Raw genomic sequence first — 22397 nt, 5'->3', positions numbered from 1 at the left:
ATGGTGAATTACACATCAAAACTATTGGCAAAAATGAAATACACTGGACTCTTGTCCAGTGTATTTCAATGGAGACATGGTTGTGCTACTTTAAATATAAATCCGAGATCAGCACTTGCTCTTTTTGCATCTTGTTGCTCAGAGTTAAGAACAAATAATAGCCCTGTTCATCCGGTGTCCAGATCACTGCACACCATCACTGAATGGGATTGCAGTAATCTGGCATCAGGATTTCAAATTATTTAGAAAGATAGAAGATGAAACAACAACAAAAAAATCACATTTATTATCAAAGTGACTCACATCCTTTACGTGTTTGTTTATCAAATCCTAGTGACTGTCGGGAGACCTAGAAGAGTTACCGGTCCGCAGACTGAGCCAGGTTCACTGGCCACCATCACCCTGATCCCTTGTGTCTACTCTTGTGGAAATGCATGACTGCCAGAGGACGTTCTTGCATTTAAACATGAGCCACGGTGGGTCATATTTAATATTTAATTCAATCAGTTGGACTGTTTTATGTTCCATAATGAAAATGTTCATATTGTTTGGTTGTATATTGGCTCTTGCCACATCTCTCAATGTTTGTTTGTTTTTCTTTGAAGTTGGGGCCCTTATGCCATGAAGCTATAAATCATGGTCTAGTCCTCAAGCAAAGTCTGCAGGTTCGCAGACTTATGGCTATGCATAATAATCTCTACATGTCTGTGAGACAGCCCTGTTGCCCTTTTACATAGTTGGGCGGCCTCACACACTTTCTGTATCTGGGATGCACATCAACTTTCTGTGAGTCACCAAGTGCAGGCACTGAGATCCCTGAACTGTATAGGACGACTTCTGTGCGAGATTACTGCTTTGGGGCACGTGGCAGAAGAGACCAGATTGTCCCCTTCTATATTGCCTGAAACAATTTAACACACATTCTCCATTTCATTTCTATCCAGCAGGGACAATTACTGTAGTTTATGAAGGACAAAGTGTTGTGGTCCATAGTCTCCACAAAGGAAATGAATAAAATAAAATGTATGTAAATTAGTGAATATTATTGTTGGCATTTATATGTACATTATGTTTCCTCTGTGAATAGTTGCCAGTGAAGAACAAAAAAATGGATGACCTCCCTCTACCTTGTACATCTGGTCAATTGCCCAACTGTTAATTGACTCGGCAGTCCACAAAACAAATAGTTCACGCGTTACAATAGCCGCCACAAATTGCAGCCAACGCTTTTAAATGACCTTCAGTGTTGCATTAGAAAGACATGTATAATTTTGCCAAACCATATACGGGCAAAATCACAGCTCAATCTTTGTATTCGGATGAAGCCTCAGTCGGGCTCAGTGCCCAGAATAGCTTGTGAATGGGTGAACTCGGTACGACTATGGCCAAATTATTACCTGCTTACAAAACATGAAACAGCGCTGCTTGATTTGCATGTATGTCATACTAGATGCATAATGCAACATGAGCATGAATAATTTACATGAACAAGTAGAGGGAATCTGTTTGGTGCTCTCCCACCCCTTTCTCTTTTACTTCTACCTAAAAGGCTGAAGAAGAAAAAAACAAAACAAAACAAACCTCCATATTGGAGAGACAGATGGCAGACTGGGTGAAACTCAGTATCCTATCCAAATCACACTGTGATGGAAATGGAGGTTGCCATGGAAATCGGGAAATGCAGCGATTGGTTTGTCTCCCCTGAGAGGACATGGTGGTCACTTGGCAGACTCACACAAAGTCCATCACAGCTGTAAATACTTTTGTACTTTTGTAAAGTTTTTAGATGGAAAAAGTGATTTTTAATTCCTTCTTCTTCTTAATTTGTTGTAAATAGCAGATGCAGTAGATAGTCCGTGTTGGTAATAAGGAAATAATATTTTGAAACATCAGATTGGTACTGTGGAAATGTGAATTGCATTTACTAACATTGCAATAGCTTATTAAGAAGAATGTGTGAATGGTCAAATCAGGGTTCAGTTTCTGTAATAAGGTAATATTGAGGCAAAAAGAGTGTAAAAGGGCAGTAACATAATTAATAATTTAATAAATAATAGTAACACATTGATGGGGTAATAACAGTAATTTCTGCTATATTTCACTGTTAACCGTGTTTTATTATATCATGAATCAGGGCAGGGAATGCTAATGATCCCAATGCTATTATCTCATTTGCACTGACAAAATATGTCATGTATGAGTCTAATTTTTTCCGCTTTTGCCCATAATTACCTTCAGGTGTTTTTCTACACATTATTACCCTCGATTTTCTGCCACATGTATATATTATTATAGAAATAAGTCATTGTTAGGAGAAATTCTGAGGATATTTCATCTGATAATATTATAATAATATAAAATATATAATATAAAATGCTCTTACCCCAAAGGAATAGTTTTACGTATTTTTGTAGGGGGGTTGTTAACTACTTTTGCAGAAAATGTGGTGAGAGGTTGATCGGGGGGGGGGGTCACAAGTGCCAATGTCCTTGGCTTACCTTGAAATGAAAACAGATTTGGTCAGATGTTCATAACTGACAGTAGAGGAAACAGGTACCAATAGGTCAGACAGCAGTTCATAAGCTCCATTCATTGAGCTGTTTTCTTTCCTAACCTGCGACACCGATCATCACTTCATGCACATTTCACACCGGGTGTATTTTTAGTCAGAAATAAATAACAAGTATTTTTTTTCCCTTTCTTCGTCTGAAGTGCCACACGGTGTGTCTGATATTAATCAAGAGGCTGGTTTGCTGCTTGGTCATGCAGTCATCGGCTCCCATTAAGAAAAACACAGAGACAGAGAAAGACTGTTGGTAATCCTGTTGCTAGGAAACTAGCGTGTGCTCAGAAACACTGTGTTTCAACATATTCAGTACATGGAGTGTGTACTGAATAGTCTTGTGTTTATTCATGTTCATGCCAAGCTTGTTTATTCCATTACATTTACCTAAATGAAAGTGGTCACTGTGTGAAATTGGATTCGTTTTAATTTTAATTGATTGATTGTGTGATGATTAAATTGATTAATGCGGTGCGGCACGATGATGTCACCGTTCAGTCAGACACATTCAGAGATGAAACCTCCAGTTGGCCAACTTGTCGGCAAAGTTTTTATGATAGTGCTCCAGCCAGCCCACACTTCATCCCACTTCTGTCAATATTTGCTTTAATGTTATAGTCTCTACACCCTCTGTGTATTAGCTCCAAATGCAGCCTCTTTATTTAGCAACTATCAACATTACTGTAGATTTTCGCCGCCCACATGGACAAGAGCTCAGACCTGTTTTTGAGAGCTTTTCTGCTGCAAATACATTACACTGTATGTCCCAGAACTTGAGCTTGGAGGAGGAAACACAAGACTGTCCATATGGGGCGAGTGGGGACACACATACTGCATATATACATATATATATATATATATATATATATATATATATATATATATATATGTATATATGCAGTATGTGTGTCCCACACTATATGTATATATATATATATATATGTATATATATGTATGTTCTGTGCTTTACTGCTTATTATTCGTCAGTAACAGTCATTCACAATAGCATCCTCAAATGATCCGTTTAATGCCAGTGACAAAACCTGTCTGGGATTTTATGGGGGAAATCTTTCATGCACTTAATAATAATTAAGGATCAAACGGATGATAAACACTTTGTGAGGTAAGGAAAGCCATTCAAAGACATCAATGTTCTTCAAATGCAAGTGCATTTTTAAAAGGTTTTGAAGACAACGGCACATTTTCCATTCTGGCTTTATTCAGCTTCGTTGGTGTTAAGTATAAGGTTCAGCACATCTGTCAGAAAGCAGCAAGGCTTGTTGTCTCTTTTAATCATCTTCCATTTGACGATTGACTTCGCTGTGGATTGACAGCGACCAGACACAGTCGGAGTGATGAATTACCCGCTGTCCTTCCATTGTACCACATTCCCTCATCATCGTTGTGCAGAAACAGATGGTCATAGTTATATATGGTTCTTATCATTGCGTTATAGGATGATGGGTCATGTATTTTCCAGGGCAATCAGCTTCATAACCCTTGCCTGGAGCTATGAGCATCAGAGAGCCTCAGTACTCACTGGGGATGCTCTGCAGCTAATGGATTTACTGTAATTTATCTGTACCTTATCTGATTTGATATGCAAAGCGAGTAATCCTATCTCACATTTGGCTGCAGCGGGTATCATGAGGCTCCGCTCCGCTTCTGGACTTGTCGAAGAAGGCCTCGTTCTCAAGTGTTTGGCGGTTTCATGGATGTTTCAGATACCCTGTTCTAACATTCATGTGGCGTCTGCTGATGTGAGGGCCGTGGGTGAGGGGGCACTCTGCAGGTGCATGTCTGGGAGCATGTTTAGACAAGTGACGGCAGGTAGCCATTATAGTCACTTGTCTGCTTGTTAGATGGGGGCATGATGGGACAGCCCACATTTCAAGTTAAAAGCTCATTCCAGGCTACAGTAACAAATGGCCTGCTGACACACTGACATGCGACACACGTATGCAGTCTCTCTCTCTCTCACACACACACACACACACACACACACACACTTTACTTCTACACAAAAACTTCAGTTGTTTGGGGAGGGTATTATTCTTTGTCCACGGTTGATAGTCCAAGGTTGGGCGAGTACTTTTCCACCACGGTATCGTGAATTACATCCTTATCAGGAGATTCAGCACTTCACTATTTATGTCCAGTGCCGACATTCAATGCCAGCGCAAGAGGCAGTGTGCATTTAATGCTCTGAGACAGAAGTGAGGGTCTGAGCAGGTTATGAGCATGTAAGTTATGGCATGAAAGGGACACTTGGCATCTCAGAGAGCAGCGTGTGCATACAAAAAGCAATGTGCGAAGAGCAATCATGACTCTCCTGTCCACGAATATCAAACTTAAGTTGTCTTGATGAGTTTAAAAGCACAGAGAAACACTGTCATTAAGCTCTTGTCCAAAGCGAGCAATGAAAGTGATGAAAATACATTTTGAATCTACATTCACTGAAGATAATTTGCTGTTGCTTAGCAGCCCTACGCACTTGCTGGTGGGTAGATACGTTCTGTTTTAAGACAGGTGTTCACAGTGATGTGCAGTCAAGTCATGGAAACACAGGCATCCATCACACTGGCTCCTGATTAAAGGATTGAACTGCTCCACTCTTTGAAAGTCGTGTACTTCTTGTTTTACATGTTGCCATCTAGACTAGTGCATAATGACTTGATTAAAGTTTAAAAATATAAAATGTCTGCAACTAGCCTACATGTATGCTTGTGCATGTGATGCCAAAAACTCATTAGACAATAAACACTTGTGTGTTGACTAAGCAAGAGATGACCTACTCTATTCCTAATGATTTGATGGAGAATATTACATTTTCTAATTCGTTCTTCCCTAAATTCTTCTTGTTTGATGCGTTTCAGCTTTTTGGAATATCTTCAGTCCAACAAATACCAAATTGCCTTTTTTTTACGCTGGCAACACCCTGTAAGAGAACAAAATGACTGGATGGAGAGAAAAGAAGAGACGAGATTGTTTGGAATGGATGAAGGACAACATGTCAGATAGGGAGGTAATGAGAAATAAGCTCAGTGCACGTAGATCAGAGGAACTAAAACAAAGTGCGTTTGTCAGTTGAGCTCCCTGCGAGGCTGTCATCAGAGAATCATGGCTGGACGCTTGCCGGGTTAATTATAGCCTCTAATCGCATTAAGAGGTGGAGGTTGAGAGGGGCCTGACAGCAGGTCCGGATTCGGCCTCTTTACGCTCAGTGTGCGCGCTGGTGGCTCATTTTTGTCGATCAGATGTCGATCAAGATGTCGTTGCTCTCTCTCACTGGGTCGCACTGGCCTGTCACTCACTGCCCTGAGCATGGGGAGGGGCCATCTCCGGATGTGTGGGTGGAGACTCAAGGCAAGCACTGAACATCCTTTGACCTATGCTTGGTTTTGTAAAGTCTCTTCTCATTAAACTTGTTCATAACGGCGTCAGTCTCTTGGCAAAGGAGACCACACAACTGTTTTGGCTTTCAGTGAAAAAGGTCCAACTGATCATTTGACATTTTACAGATGTCACCATCTCCCTCTTGTGTGTCAACAATTTGGTCTACAAAGGACTTGCACGTGTATTTAAAGAGGCAACATGTGGAAAGCAAGGCTCATACAGTAGGGGACAGATTTTTCTTTGCCCATTGACCAGTTTAAGAAAAAAAGTTTCTCTTTCCGCTTTAATATTTTCTTGAATACTTTAAAGTCGGATACTATATTTAAAATGCTGAGTTTGTAGTCAAAAAGGGCTGAAATGATAAAATGGAGGAACACTGAGAATATCAGCATCCATCCTTCTTTTGAGCTGTGATTGTGCTGTTGATTGACGCTTTGGTCCCGCAATGCAAAGCACAACAGAAATAGCTATTCCCAGCTGGACAGTGGGGCGAAGGAAGTGTGGACAGTGGCATGACAGTTCTGGTGACAGCTCGGAAAATACAAAACGGAGAAGGAAACAGAAGACCCAGTATTTGAGAGAGTTTCTCTGTGAAAGTGGCAGTAGTTATCTTGCGTTGCGCTCTGATTGATGTCTGACTGTTGGAGAATGCCTACTGAATTCTTGTACGACAAACCTGAAAATGGTGCATATATACTGCAGAAGAGAATTGCATCACAGGATTGAGGAAGATCCAGACGACAGTGGAATGACTGATCTTGTGAGTTGGTGATGAGAGGGAAAACGCAGGGTTTTCAGGAACCAATATATCAACACACACCATTACAAGATGAATTGATGGTTGAAAGGGGTGAGGTTTGTAACAAAGTTCAAATGTGAGAAAAATGCTGTTCGGGATGGGTGGCAGGGAGTAACAAAGTTTCAAAGGGAGAAAGAAGCGAGTGAAACCTGCTCAGAAACAGCTGAATTCCTGCCAAATGCAGCAAAATGAATCGCAGCAGGGCTGAACAAAATGTCCACACAGAGGCTTTCATTTGTCTGAATTCAATTCGTTAAATCAGCTTTGTATTGTGAAGCACAAAAAAAGAAAACTATGAGGTGTTGTTGCAGGATTAGTTCTTTGAAAGCAGCAGACGTTTCCAAACAGGCCCTAGCTGTCCAGGCAGCCCAATGAAATGTTTTATATTCCTGCTGATATGGGCGACATATCCACCACTACAATGGAGTTGTGTTGTTTCTCAACTCGTTCTTTATCACTGAGTAGCCAGACAGCATTTGCTTTCATGGCCAAACCAAAAGAATCCAAAATGCAATGCAGTTTTGATAATGAAAGAATGAAAGAAACGTCCAGAGACACTGTTTCAATTTCAAATATCATTTCACACGACTCATGAAAAGGGCTAAAAGGAATATTAATTCATCTCAAAACCAAGACAGACATGCTTCAAATAAATTCATGAATGGAATACACTAGCATTGATCTCTGTTCTTTCATTTGCAGTCCCTTTGTTCATGTCTGCAAGATTCCTTAAGGACATTAACTGAGGGGAACGTTTCCTTATTAATGCCACAAATGCTTGGCGAAGAAAGCATCCTCCATAATAAAAATCTTATTAATAATGGAAATCTTGAGTGTTATGTACACATGCTGTGAATGACAGAAGAGCATGGCAGTTGAGTGAAACCAAGGTAAACTGTATCCTTCGAATTTTAATGATGCAATTCAACAATACTCCACACCTTTAGTTCATGATCAGGATGTCCGTTACCAGCCAGTAATATATTCACTACAACATATCCAACATTATTGTTTGAGAATAAATCATTAGTACCTGTATGTGCTATAAAAAGATGCCCCTGGGTCAGAGAATATTTACTTAGCCTTCACGGATATGTAATAACAAGTATTTAAAGAGCAGTACGAGAAAAATGATTTTCTACGCGCGGCGAAAGATACATTCAGCATATATATGTATCTATATAAAAAACAAGAAGAGAATACAACTTTCATATGACCTCCCTTCTATTATCTGTCAGTGACTGGCTTGTAAAGCAGTTAGAGTTGCAAGTCTGATCCTACGAGGATTTAAATGTCAGCTGCTGTATGCGAACTCCATTTGCTCCTCTAAAACGGCTGGTTCACACCTTCAGCCGTTCCCTGTGGCATCATTTTAAGTGTGCACGTCGAGACGGAGACTGAGGATGCTTCGGCTAAAGTTGGAGCTGTCCTCAATGAACGAATAAAACAAAATAAAAAACAATTTTAAATAATTTCGACTTTTTTAAAGGCATATAATCCGTATTATGCATAGGCCAGATTTTAGTGTGAACATTTTTTGGCGGCATGCTGAGACGTCATGGTTTTTCATGGCTTTTTTATTTCGTGTCCGGATTCATTTGTTTACATGAATTTCCTTTCATTCCCACACATCTTTGGGATCTCTCCTAGAATTTAATAAAATGATGTGTAGGTCTGAATGATAACGCAACATGGGTTGGTAAAGATGGAGGCGACTGTGGGTGTGATAGAGTTTAATATATGCTGAGTACGCTGTGTGCTGTGTTCCCAGTCTGTGTTAAAAAGCCTGGCTGACAACTATATGACTAGGATTTTTATTTTATCCTGTTTATTTCTTTATATTTCCAGGCACTTCAGGGGCACACTGTGTTTATATTGTTATGGCAAAGTGTCATCTCCAGGTCCAAGGTGATACACAGAATGATATGCATGCAAGATCACGACTTTATTCAAAACATAGCAAACTGGTTTTTCTTTGACATTGAGTTAAGCATCTATGTAGGTGTCCATCAATGAGCACATAAAAAAAAAAGAGCTCAAAAATTCATAAATCGTAAACATGCAGAGAATTTGCATTTGGACTGCCGAGGGAAGGGAAAGGCTGAGGGCTATGGTCAAAAGCAGATAATAAATTCATGTTTTTATACACACCAATTGGTCATCAGAATTCTAAATACAGAGGATTTGAAATGCAAGCTATCGCAGGGTTTGTGGACGATATGTCGGACGCACAAATAGAAAAAAAGATCTGTTTCCTTCTTCGTCTGTGTTGGCTCCCACTACTCCCGTGGGCGCAGGACATTTTGTGGGCAGGTGGGCCTCAGGGAAAGTGTCCTGGTGGTGCTCGTCTACAAGGCGGCTTCAGGGAGTAGAACGTGACTTTAAAGGCAGCGAGGTGGATTGGCAAACCACAGTATGAGTTTTTATTGAAGTGCTATCCCCAAGAGGTGGCATATTCTTAAAGTAGAATAACAGTTAAAGGTCATTTTTTAATTGAGACATATTACAATTACAATGGTCTCTGAGCAACTGGGAAATAGCTGCATGGTTGTTTATTTGGAAGTCACCTTGGAGTATCCCCGCCTCCTCTCTGACTGCCGTCTGAATTTTACCTTGATTTTAGCTTGTTTTGCCAGCTCTCATATTAACCTGATATAGCCATATTAACTCATATTTTGATAAGATTGTTGCTTGTTTTTAGTTTTGGGGCCTAAATTCAGCTTTTACTTGCTTCATGTTTTTTTTAGGGGGGGTTGGATACATTTTCAGTTCAGCTTGCTTCAGTTTATCTTATTTTTGTCTTAATCTTAATTTTAGCTTAATTAGGACGTTAAAAAAAACATATTTTCTGACTAACTTTTTTATAATTTCGTATTCCTGGAAGCACAGCTGATTCAAGTGTACTTTTTACATCTGTAATTCATTTTAATATCTGAATATCTTCTGCAGGGCAATTACACCTGCAGCAGGAAAATATATTCATGCTTGTTTTTCATTGCAATCACAATGACGCTGCATTTTCCTCTATCCCTGAAGTAATCTTGTCGTACTGCATGATTATCTTTCTTGCAGAAATGCCAACTAATTAATTTTCTTAAATGTTAATATATTACTAGTTTGCATTTATTGTTTTCATTTCTGACTTATTCTCAGATGAGTCTCTTGTGCCGCTTATCCTTCAAGGTCAGTGAAACAAGTGAAAAAGCTAAAACATTTTGCACCTGGATGCCACTTATGTCCTCCAGATAAAAGCGAAGAGCCCCGGTGGCTCAATTTGCAGTCGTCTGTGAAAATGAAAAAAAGTCAAATGGGAAGAAAAACTTCTGATTTCCTGAGTGTAACTTGATTCGTAGTGTCACCCTGCCCCCGGCTGCCAGCGTCACATTTCATTCTCTGCACTGCATGCGGTCACCAGAGTGGCTTTAGGGACAAGCTTAAATAGTGTGGACACTTTTAAGAGTGGTCAAAGAACTATAAAAAATTGTGTTATGCATGCCTCAGTGGTGGTGCTGGTGTTTTTAAGCCCCCTGAAAGGATGTGCCAGGGTTACGCAGTTCAGGCAGAAACGCAGCTCCGAAGTCCAAGGCTGGTTTGCCCAAGCCCTTTAAAGGTGGTGACGGACATAAGCGGGAGCTGTTGAGGTAAAAGAAGACAGAGATTTCCTCAACAATGAAACGTAACAGGGGTCCAGGTCACAGTGATCAACCACCATTATTTTCTATTTGCATACCATTGTTTTCTATTTTTTTATTTGTCCTTTATTAGTGTCTTATGTTGCCATAAAGACACAGTATTGATGAAATAATACACCAATAAGTAGGAAAAGCATTTAAACTTTTTTTTTTTTTTTTAAGTTTTAACCAATGCTAAATAAAACTGTATTTCATCTTCTTTAACATATTCAACAAAGCATACGAACTTGAATGTGCCAGTTTTTTGTCGCTGCCATGCCTCAGTTAGGGCCACAAGGAGCAGATAGATTTGAAGTGAACGGTTGGCTGACTGAAGAGCCACACTAACCCCTGATCCATAAATTGCTTTGCACCTAAAAAACAATCCCACTTACAATAGGGACAAGCATCCCCAGGCCTGATATCTTTCCTCTCCAAAATATCACTCGAGAACAAAAATACACTGCAGACCCATGTGGCTGCAGATAATCTACGAGTACTTAACGGTTTTGTGTCAGAGTGCATGTCTATCCAAACCTATTACTGCTACGGCACACAGGCATGCAGCGGAGAGAGTTCACATCCCTCACCTTGGAAGCTCTAACGACCTTAGAAGTGGACGGCCAGTCTCTCTTCAACTATAAAAAGATTTCAGCGAGGCTACACTTGTTTGGCCGAGATAGCAGCGAGGGGGGGGGGGTAACAGCTGTGCGCCCTGACTCGGCTAACTCTACCAGGGGGTCAGGCTGCAGCCGCCGAATCCATTAGCACATTACACGGCCCTCTCAGCCAGGAAACGAGAAAAAGCCATTGAACATCCCATTGCACCCTGCCACACAGATTAGAGTGGTTTTAATGCAGCTGCAATAAGGTATGCTCCCCAAGAGAGGGAGAGGAGGAGACAAGAACACGAGGGTGAGAGCAACAGAGGGGGAGTGAGTGAGTGAGTGAGGGCGGGGGGGGAGGGGTCACAGAGAGAATATAAGAAACAGGAACGAGGAAGTAAATGAAGCGTGCTCCACCGATGATCATTCTCTTTAATGGTGTATCAGTACAGCCTCCGATAGACTGCACGTTCATTAGGGCCACAGAACAGTGTGTAGTCTCCCTTCATGTGCCTGGTGAAAGCAGGCCAGAACTCAAGATGACAACAACCGAAGCAGGCCACTATCACTGTTAATCCTGCTCTATCAGCACAATAGTGCGACTCCATGTAGTCTTCTTTTTATTTATAGTCCCTCTGATAACAAGTCCGTGGAGGAAAAAGGAAAGGCGCATCTCCTCCTGGGAAAATGGTGTTGAACACCTGCCCTGTATGCTTGAGTTGAATGGTGTAGGACATGTACTGTATCCTTTTTGTACTTTTTTCGTTGGTGTTTGTGGGTTTCTGGGCCAATGCATTGAAAGTGCACGGAGCATGCGTGAATGCATTTTGCTGTGTACGATGAATTGTCCAACTCTCCTGCTTCTAGGAGTTTGGAATGAGGATAAAAGTACAAAAAAAAAAAAAAAAAAAAGGAGCAGCTTCTCAATGATGAAGTATTTTATTTACTTGTGCCCGACCGCCGATGGTTCATCGAAGGATAGGCTTACAAATGCTTTCACAATGTGTGCCTCTTTTATAATTAGCTTGAAATCATTAAAATAATATCACTTACCCGTCCCCCTTCTCGTCTGACTCCTATCAGATGACGTTGATGGAGGGGAAGAGGAGCCAGGGAGTGTGTGTGTGTGTGTGTGTGTGTGTGTGTGTGTGTGTGTGTGTGTGTGTGTGTGTGTGTGTGTGTAAATACTGGTGGAAACATCTCACTTGCATTTCTTTTTTTCGCAAAAGCCTTTTAAGAGTAGGAGAGGGAAACCATTGAAAGTGTCAGAGGGGAGGAGTCTGGGTGCACAGCTATTCATTAAAAATGATTTGAAAGCTATCTGCCCCTGCAGACGTGAAATTCCTTTGGGTATGTTACAGACACAGTGGGAGGATGTATAATATTGGATGCCTTGTCCAATAGATCCACAGATGGTCAAAGGGATATAGACGGGGCCAGCACCAACAGTCTGTGATCGCCTCCCCGTCCATGATATGAGAGCCTTGAGTGCACGGAGAGGTGTGAACAGTTCCAGTGCTGTGCGAGCATACAACCCTCACACGGGACCCAATTTTTCCCAAGCCTCTCATGAATAATCCTTTTGGTGATATGCTAAAAAAAACCGTAATCATAATGTTTATCCTTCCAGTGAGACCTCATCATTTAATCACACAGGAAAACACATTTGGCCACCGTGTCACGCCCCGTTAATTCCATCCAGGGACACCACGAGTCTTTATGCTAATATTCCATTAAATTAACCAGTGGGCTGCACTATGTGCTAGCAAGGCTCTGAAAATAAATCCTGTCACAACACGTTGCTATAGTGAATAGCTTGTCTTACCTATTGAGAGGCTAGTATGGATATTCTCTGTTTGTCACTTTGTCTGAGCAATTAGAATAGACTCATGTTCTATTGAGTTGGGCTGACGGACTGATAAGATAATCAAAATCTCTCGTCATTTAATTTGATTTAATTCATTAGTTGTATAATTGTAAACTGTATTGCGCCTGAACTGCAAACATTTCCTATCATCTAGAGAGTATCATTTAGATTTACAAATTTTTGGAGAAGAGAAGGGGGAGAGAGAGAGTTCTTTGTTGTCATCACCGCAAACACTGCAAAAACCCTGAAGAAGGTTGTTTCCTTCTTTCTTTGTATGTGTATGTATCGGGGGGTGTATGTGCATGCTAAATGAAGAAACGTTGCTCCAGCATCACCTTCACATCTCAAATCAGGCACACAACAGAAGTTGACATTTTCTCTCTTAAATTTATCTCCCTGCACCGAGGCTCCCGCCTCTTGTTCCAGACGCAGAACACCTGAGGCTCATTCATTTCTGCAGAAGTCTGTCAGTTCCCATGGCATGCCCCCTATGGTTTAGTTGAAATGCCAAGTAATGGCAGAGGTACGGCATAAAACGCCCCCTTTGTCTTAATCATACACTTGTCAGATGGAGAAAATTAAAATGAAACTTTAAAGGTTGGCTTGGTTGCCATGTGTCCAGCTGGGCTGTATTCCGGATTTAACAAGAAAATCTATCCCTTGGAGAGTATATCAGTAGTTTTACCATACGAGGCTTACACACCTGAATCTATGATAATCTCCTGCGGGACGATCTATTCCATGCATCATATTCAAAGTAAACAGAGCATCTGCTCACTAGGAAAATGAAAGCTTTGGTTAAAATGAACAATGTTTTCTATAAAATGGCAGATTATGTGCCCCCAGAATCAATTATGAGTCTGTTGCATACTGTAAAGTGTCTGCAGGGAATTATCTTTGATTTATTGCTGGAATTACAATTCAGGAAATTACCCCCTTGATTATTCTTGCATTCATCTGTGAACACTGTAGTTTCATGCCAAAAACACATGTGATGTCAATCAATATGTACAACGTAATACATGCTATCAGTATCGTAATATGCTGAACTGTGCAAGGGCACAAACAGTGAAAACGTCAAACATGTAATGCTATTTCAAGTTATTGACTCCATTCTTCATTATTACTTGCCATACATAACAAAACAAGTGTGTATTCAGAGTATACGAATACAAGGATGCAGATCACTGTGAGGAACAAGGCAAAGACATGTGACACCGCTGTCAGGTTAATGACTTGCATCAGTGGCAGTTCCTCTGAGAAATGTCTGTTTTGTAATGAAAAGGCATGTCTTAAAGGCAGACACAAAGACCCAGACAGGAGGGATTGACAAGAAAACAAAACACATCAAACCCCGGTGCCAAAAAGGCTTCCTCTTATAACAACCCCAGTCTAAACAGATTCTAATAGACACTGTCAATCTCCTGTCTGTCACTCAGAGACGCCGGCATCAATGTGGCTTTTTTCGCTGGTGGGAATCACAGTATTTGAGACAAAGGCAGCGGCGTGCTGGTATCCTCGTGTGCATTTGCCGTCTTCATAAACACGGGTGACGTACAGCGAGAGAAGGCAACGACCTGATTTCAACTGTCAATTTGGCTGACAATGTTTGAGCTATTTAGAAAAATAAAATTGCCGTACACGTTAAGCCATCTAAATGACTCTGCTTGTTCCCGGGCTTGTTCGTTTAGCCTGATGTTCAGCTGTGCGCAGCATAATGGAGCCAAAATTGCCTCTGCCTGCTCAGGGGTGAGGATTTTGGAAGGCAGCATCAGAGTGGGATGGTGTGAACACAAACAAACAAACAAACAAACATTGTGCTATTTTTTGCCCGGATTTCTCAATACCAATATTGTGCTGATTTGGGAGTATAACTCCAGCGTCTGAAAAAATACGATGCATACCCATAAATAGTCCAGAGTGTTTTTCGCAAGCATGGCACAAAAACAGCCGAGTGGTAGAATGGATTCGTACAATAAGCAGAACTGTGTCAACGTTAAAAGTTGTACTCTTATACTTATTTTTGATAGTTGAACCAAAGTAGTTTTATTCATTGGACAAAAGGGAGGTTTTGAAAAGCTCTGTACATGCACGCAGCTGTAGAAGGCTATAGATTGTGCTTTGGGCTTCATCAACATGCTAACATGCTCACAGTGACAATGTTAACATGATGATTTTTAACATGATGACCCCATGGCGACAGTGGATCACCGGGGTCATTATGACTCATCCACTCGGCACAATAAATATCTGTAGTAAATTTCATGGCCATCCACAGAGAGCTGCTAGAGTGGCTGGCAATATTCCTGGTTGCCACAGTTTCAGCCGTTGGAGGGAAAATATTAACTTGAATTTGTATTTTTCTTCCAGCGCAAGCCTTCCACTGTCCGCTGTCTGTCGGCAGTTCAGTCAACAGCAAGATGCAAACTACTGCTGGCTATAAATACGATTTGGTGTTAATAGTAAGCAGGGGATGACTCTTAATGGTTTGGTTAACCCCATGACCTTGTGTCTGGGGACACTAGAAGGCTACAATTCCACCAGTGGCAATGTATTTCAAACACTACTGGCTGGATTTCCATAAAACCTGTCCAGCATATTCATGTTCCCCGGGGAAAACATCCTTGTGTTTTTAGTGACTTTTTATGATTTGCTGATATTTTCCAGTTGTGCACAAGAAATATGCCAAGGTGCCTTTATTCAAAAGAGAAACAAAATAAGCGCTTTAAGTCTGTACTTTGCTGGAGCACAGTCTCTGCTAATTATATGTAATGTAAAAATTAAATAGAAGTCATCTTTTGGGAATTTACAGCATGCATTCATTTTTCCTGGAGGATAAATGATCTGTTTTGGATTCTCTGTTAGCTTTCCTCTTCTGCCATGACTTTTTTTCTCTAGTGTCACCACAAAAAACGAATTATACTTTTGCATTATACATGTGTCAAGCGGTTTTCGTATGAAGAACACTGCGGTAAGGGTCTGTGACGGAGCCCCGGACTTTAAGTCTTGATTATACCTATAGTTTCAGATCAATTGGCAGTCTCAGTGGTCTCAGACTTTTGGACCCCGTTGTGTATCGGGGTGTGAGTCACTGCCTGTATCTGATGTCAGAAATGATGTTTCAGCACTCGACATCATTTCAGTGATTATCTTTGACATACCTGGGGCAGGGTGGTGCTGGAACACTGATAACCTCTGACTGTTATTACACAAGAAAATAACAAAACATGCAAAAAAAAAAAAAAAAGAGGCAGTTTCATAATTTTCAGACAAAACTGCGCTTTGTCCCTGTCTGTCTTCTGAACCGAAGATGATATGTAAATAACTGCAGTGGATGTGGCTTTGTACACAACACGCAGACTTCCTAATTACCCTTTTCTCGGTCTGATGGGTTTTCTATTTAAATTCACTGGCAATGTGAAATGAGAACGGAACTAACTAAGTAAATATTCAGTATTGTCAAACAGTCTGTCTTTCTGCCTATTTCTCCTAGCGTACATTAGAAAAACAGGAGAGCAAGTGACGATTGACAATTTCAAATGGAATAACCTGCAACGGTGATCACCAGCTCTATACTTCTTAAACAGTTTGCTCTTCAAAGACAGATACATTTTGTTTTAAAGAAGTGCAAATCATGCTCTTTTTTAGAATACACTTCACACAATTTTGGAATACACTCAAAAAAATAAAATAATAATAACTCTTCTAAGGTAAGATTTGTTGTGAGCTGTTTTATATGAAAATTATTTTTCTTACACAGCTACCACTTGACTCTCCGAGCTCCCCACCCACGTGTGCTTAGCCTCTCTCCCCTAAAATACATAATACATGCTGGCGTTATCCATGGACAAACACAAAGTCTGACATTTTAATTGAATTTACAGAGAAAAGACCTTGACAACCAGATACTCCGATCGCAGTACAGTAAATCCAAGTTAGGTTTCATTTCCAATACCCACCTCCAGATGAGTCACTAGTTCGTAAGCTCTGTAGCTAAAGGGTGTCTTCACTCTGTGCAAAGTGAGACGAAATGTTTTCCTCCATATAGCCCCCTGTAGACGTCCATATGTTTCACGAAGAGATCGGGCTGTACGAGACATGCTAAATGGGGCTTTAATTGAACTGAGGAATTAACAAGAAGCATATGACCGCAAGCCTATTTGTTCCAATCAACATCTTGTTTGATTTCATTCAGCTGTTAAGTACACGCTGTTATGATTATGGCCACTCTATGGACCGCAAAATCACAGTGCAGATGAGAGATGTAAATGTGATACAGCGTAAATGTAGAGGTCCCCATACTTGAATAAAAACCCAGGGTGACGACACTGCAAAGCCGGTTGAAGTAACACACAAAGAGCCCCTACCGGCAAAGAACAACTCATTCAATTTGAAGGTAAACATGGGAAAATTAACACAACATCATATTCACAGAAATACATATTAATATCTGCAGACATGCCTTTGGAAAATATTGAAAAGTGTATCTGTAACCCAATGTACATATAGGAAGACTGTCTAGTGGCGGTGGCAGTTCGACTGAAATACTGTAGCTGTACATTTTGCTTGGATAGGTAAAATGTCAACGTTAAAGAGAAAACTCTCGTCAAGTAGAGCTCACATAAATTTTGTATTAATGTCAAAACGAGCTCAGACTTCGAAACGGCTGGAGAAGCATGGTCCTGATTCTGTGCCTTGTTTCGCACTGATTCTGGTCTCTCCAGGTGTGTGTGCGTCTTCGTTGTGTGATTTCAGACTTCAGCGTTGGGTGCCGATTAGATTCCCTTGCTTCTCTCAGCACTCAGCACTATTCTTTTCAGAATAATTCTCGTGCAGCCCCTCGTGCAGACTGACTCATTTCTTCAGATGTCTATGCACACTGAAGGGGAGTCCAGTAACCACCTACACTGCTCATGTAAGAGGTTCACAGTGCCGCTTAGGAAACTTCTTCTTCTTCTTTTTAATTTTTTTTTACAGAGGATGATAGACTTATGAACATATATTTTAAACCTAAAGAATTTGACATTATTGTTGATGGAAATTGAATAGTCAAGTAGTTTCTGTAAGCTTACCTGTCAGCCAAAAACGCTCCTGTGGTAATAGAAAGTGAAGAGAACGATGCGGAAGGAAATGCACGAGTCTATGATTATGCATTAGACTCCCTGAATAATAGTACGTACAGTAAATTAAAAAGTAATAGTAACCTACAGAGGGTTTGCAATAATCCAGATATTTTATTTCATAACTACAGTTTAAAAGGCAGGAAGCACATGAACTTAAAGTACTAATAAAATATTTTGAATAACAGAACAACCGCCCTGATTCTTTTCCCTACAGCAACTTGCCCGTCACCCTGCCCAGACTACTTCACCTATATAGACATTTTAGAATGATGTTCCATATTATGCCAGAGCTGCAGTCTTTCAGTTTTCCAACGCGACACGAAAATACTGTACGTATGTAGCACCCCTTAATCAGAAAAGAAAAAAAGACAGAAAATCAGGAAAGTTGTTGCAATACGCGATAAATGCTGGGAGGGCATCAATCAATAAATCTAGCCATGCATTAAAATGTGTGCAGGCCACTTACTCAGAGCCTATGGCAGCACCCCAGAGAAATGATATGTGAAAGTTTGAAGGGATGATTTACCACAGGGACCTGCATTAAATATCAATTCTGCCCTTTGACTGTCGTTTGGACACACTGCACTACTGATTACCCAGAGCAACGAGGACTGCATCCTCCGCTAATAGGGAAAAACTGCCACGATGTTCATTAGCGGAACCTAGAAATCAAAGGTACACAGGCTCTCATTAAGCAGTTGGCAATCACATATCCAGGTCAGAGACATCCACAGGAGGCCTGGCTAAGCACTAAGGACAGTCATTTGAGGCCTGGTTATTCTAACAGGCAGCCCTTCTTTATAATTAAATGAAAATATCCTGGAAATTGTATTGAGTGTGATTTTGCTTCCATGATGATTCTTATACCCAGAATAAGAAAGTTTTCCTTTTCTCAAAAAAACCCAAAACAGGTGCATTGATTTATTTAAAACATAGTCATTATAGGGGCATATTCTCACCAGCTGTTTCTGCAATATAATTCAATCAAAACTTTGCTGCCACAGTCATCATAATGTACACCAGAGCATTTGCGGTGGCTGGGTCATGTGATTGTGAAGCGGTCGCTGGGGGTTGTCCCTGGTCACATCAAGCATTGACTGGTTGGCAGCCGAAACATAACCAGGGCGTAGCACAACAAGCACAGGCAGGTGATGGAATCAGAGAAGCAGAGAGAGAGCTGCTTAATGTGACACCAAAGGACTGGCAGTGATGCAACAGAGATGGACAGGGTCCCGATCAAAGAGGAGGATGAGCGAAGAGCACTCATCAATCGGATACGGTCCCAAAGAACTGCGACAGGGTTTTGAACTCTTGTCTGGTGCATTGCTTAATAATCAAGCAAAAAGGCCTGCACAATGCCAGACTGACATATACCAGGGGTTTGGCCATTTTAGCACCCAGGAGGAGAATAAACGCTTAGTGCTCAGCACTTTGCATTCAGAGACATGTATCATACTGTATGTACACTCAGGTGTGTGTGCGCACACGCACACGTGCACTCACACACAATGGCAAAGCCACACCCTGTAAGGGGAGGACTCGTGCCATGCCGGGAGCTTCATAGGTTCACCCGCAGGCCAGCCACACCTTCCTCTCCTCTTGCATCGTTAAAGGGATCTCCTTTAATGCCAACACTTTATTGAGTGCTCATCTACCAGAGAGGGAATAATGACCATGGTTTCAAGTGACCGGCAAATTTACCCCTATCAGTCAAAACACTATCAATCTGTCCGTCAAGCTACATGCGGGTTACATTTGTGATAGAACAAACCTGTGATTACTTAATTCTCTCATCTTGAATTTATTCATCAGGGCAACTGACAGTAGAGATTTACTGTGCACAGTTGAACTGAGCGAACCATGTTCACTTTGCTCCGACAAGTGACTTTGTGGTTTGAGGATTAATGTCTGAGTAGGTGTATGCCTGAATGAACTCTACTAGATTTTCTTTGAGTTCCACTTTTACCCACCAGAATTCATTCATCTGAACAGTTTTGGAAAAAAAGACATCAAGGGGTGAATAACTTATTCATACTCTATGAGTAGATAACAGAAATAACTGCATACCCTCTAGGTGGGAGGATTTTAGAAGTAAAACTTAAGATTTGATATGAGGACCAAGTTAACAATTAGCAGTTAACTTTTTTTTATAAGTGAGTATATATCATCCATTTATGAGAACACGAAACATTACATATTCAGTGTCGTGATGTTACTCTGACTACAGGGCACAGTGAAGAACAGTGACTATTTTTTCGTGCTCTAATAGACAACGGAAAAATGAATCTCTGGTGGAAAATGATATATTGCTGCATGGTTTTTCTAGGCGGTAGGGGGGCAAATTGTCAATCTCAACAAGGAACTGAGAAACTATTGAAATAAGAGGACATTTCTGCTACTGGAGCAAAGTGTAGTCATTAATGTACATTAAATTCATGGCTGGAGTTGAACGATACTGTATGTCTCGATGCGGTCTCTCTTGACAGGCACAAAGCCTTTTTCCAATAATCTACTAGGGCTGCTCTCTTCCTATTCAAATGAGTCCTCTTATGTGTGTTCAGCTCAAAGGAAGGAACCACTTCTAGTGTTATTTATTTTCAGACTTTTCTTGTTTTAACTTTTTGTTCTTTTGGTGGAGAGAACCGGAAGCTTTATTTGAAAAGACACTGTGATCTGCTGTCATTGTGATTGTGAAATCCAATTAATGCATAAACAAAGTAAAGTAAGGACCAAAAGTGAGTGGGATTTCGTTTTAAATTAAAGTCATGGGATGAAACAAACATACATTCAGCTGGGTTTCTTTGTCTGCGGAGGTTCAGAAAGATTACAGTGGTGTGTTGATGGCATGCAGGCAGCAATTCTGTCTCCGCGGCGCCGGTGGCTCTCTGCTGTTGCTGAGCATATGTGTCTGATGTTCTAACCTACTGATCTTACCTTCAGTAGAAGGCCTGAAGGGATATGGAGACCAGAAAAACATAATTTTTTTCCCTAGCCATGAGGTGGCTCTGTTCAGTGTGCCGAATGCAAACCTTCAGCGCCTCAGCAATCACAAACACACAAAACAAAAATGTTGACTCTACCCACCTTGCAGCTAACACAAAGAGACAACACATTAGCCTCAGAGTCATGAATAAAGATGAACATATGTAGCTGAACCCTGCTAAATATTTATAGTACAGTTAACTTAACTACCTCGGCTAATCCACTTAACCAGCAACTCTTAATATCACTAATTCATATTTAATGTCTTGCTTGTTTTATCCATACAAAAGTGTAGAAAACAGTCAGTCAGTTCCCCTTTGTAATGTTTTAGTACGTCAAGAAGATTCTGCTCATAAAAGGATGTAGGCTACAGATGGACTGCAAAGTGCTATCGTGCAGTTCTCCCGCTTCTCGGCAGGTTTGAGTCATCATTCGATCCCATACGCCATTGCGTTCCTTTAGTGCATATAGGCAATAGATTAGAAGAGCATGAATATCCGTCTAACTGTTAGTCACGGAAATGTTCTATTTGATACACAAGTCATGACATTCATGTAATTTTCTGAATGAATGTGGAATGAATTATGCATTCATGTCGCAATTGGGCTAGTGACACAGGCCCGGGTCTACTCAGTTACAAAGTGTACAACTGCGAGACAGTCAATAAAAACAATCCCATAAGCCATTGCAATGAGTACATCATCATTTATTGAGTGAGTGAGTGACTTGCATGTTAGTCAGTTTGCCCAATTGGTTGCGCAAATCCTGTGTGACCTTGAATTGTTAGACAATTGCAGTGCATACAAAGACCGCGTGGAACTTGCTGTGCTTAAGAAACAGTGCAACGGTGTTCTAGCAGTACGCCAGTGTTGATTTGCACATTGAGGATCAAACCTGACGACTGACTGACTATAGCTAGCTACAGATAAGTGTGCTTGTCAAGCTGCACTTGGCTCATTGCATGCATTATTATTCCACTCATGCAAAAAAGAAAACTCAAGTTTTCAGAGGTAGCAGTAGAAGGTGACCAAGCTTACTGTCTCTGTGCAAGAGTTTGCAGTAAGTTGGAGAGAATATTGTTACAAAAGTAGTGCAGCTGCTGTAAGGGATAGTTTAGAGCCTTCCGTTGTGTGTGTGAGACGAGTGGGCGAAAGAGAAATAGAGGAGAGAACAGGGGTCTGACAGCGAGGCTAGCGGCAGGAGCAGATAGAAGTTCGCAGTCTAGCCGTGTACCAGCAGTGCAATGAATGTGCAGTTGTTTGTCAGTAAAGAAATGCTACAACTCCTCAAGACTCAAGGCAAATTTGCCATACTGTCACTGCTGTCAGATGCCCTGGTCTCCTCTTTCCACTGACCCGGTCTACCTCACAACTATAAGGTAACCTGGTAAG

The 22397-nt window shown here is 41.0% G+C and overlaps 1 protein-coding gene across 9 annotated transcripts in view; it reads left to right on the top strand.

The window, feature by feature from the left end:
- syndig1l (synapse differentiation inducing 1-like) overlaps positions 1 to 22397 on the top strand; it is a 174840-nt gene that overhangs the window by 116852 nt on the left and 35591 nt on the right. For 8 of the 9 annotated variants that reach the window (XR_004786441.2, XR_004786439.2, XR_004786440.2 and 5 more), the window contains one exon: positions 335 to 476. The exons of the other annotated variant lie outside the window; for it this stretch is intronic. The gene's annotated coding sequence lies outside the window, so the exon portion shown is untranslated. The remainder of the gene's footprint in view (positions 1 to 334; positions 477 to 22397) is intronic. 9 annotated transcript variants of the gene reach the window in all.

The sequence above is a fragment of the Scophthalmus maximus genome, chromosome 18, assembly GCF_022379125.1.
Source record: "Scophthalmus maximus strain ysfricsl-2021 chromosome 18, ASM2237912v1, whole genome shotgun sequence".
NCBI lineage: Eukaryota > Metazoa > Chordata > Actinopteri > Pleuronectiformes > Scophthalmidae > Scophthalmus > Scophthalmus maximus.
The sequence above is the reverse complement of the archived record's forward strand: the minus strand, read 5'-3'. Positions and strand labels throughout refer to the sequence as shown.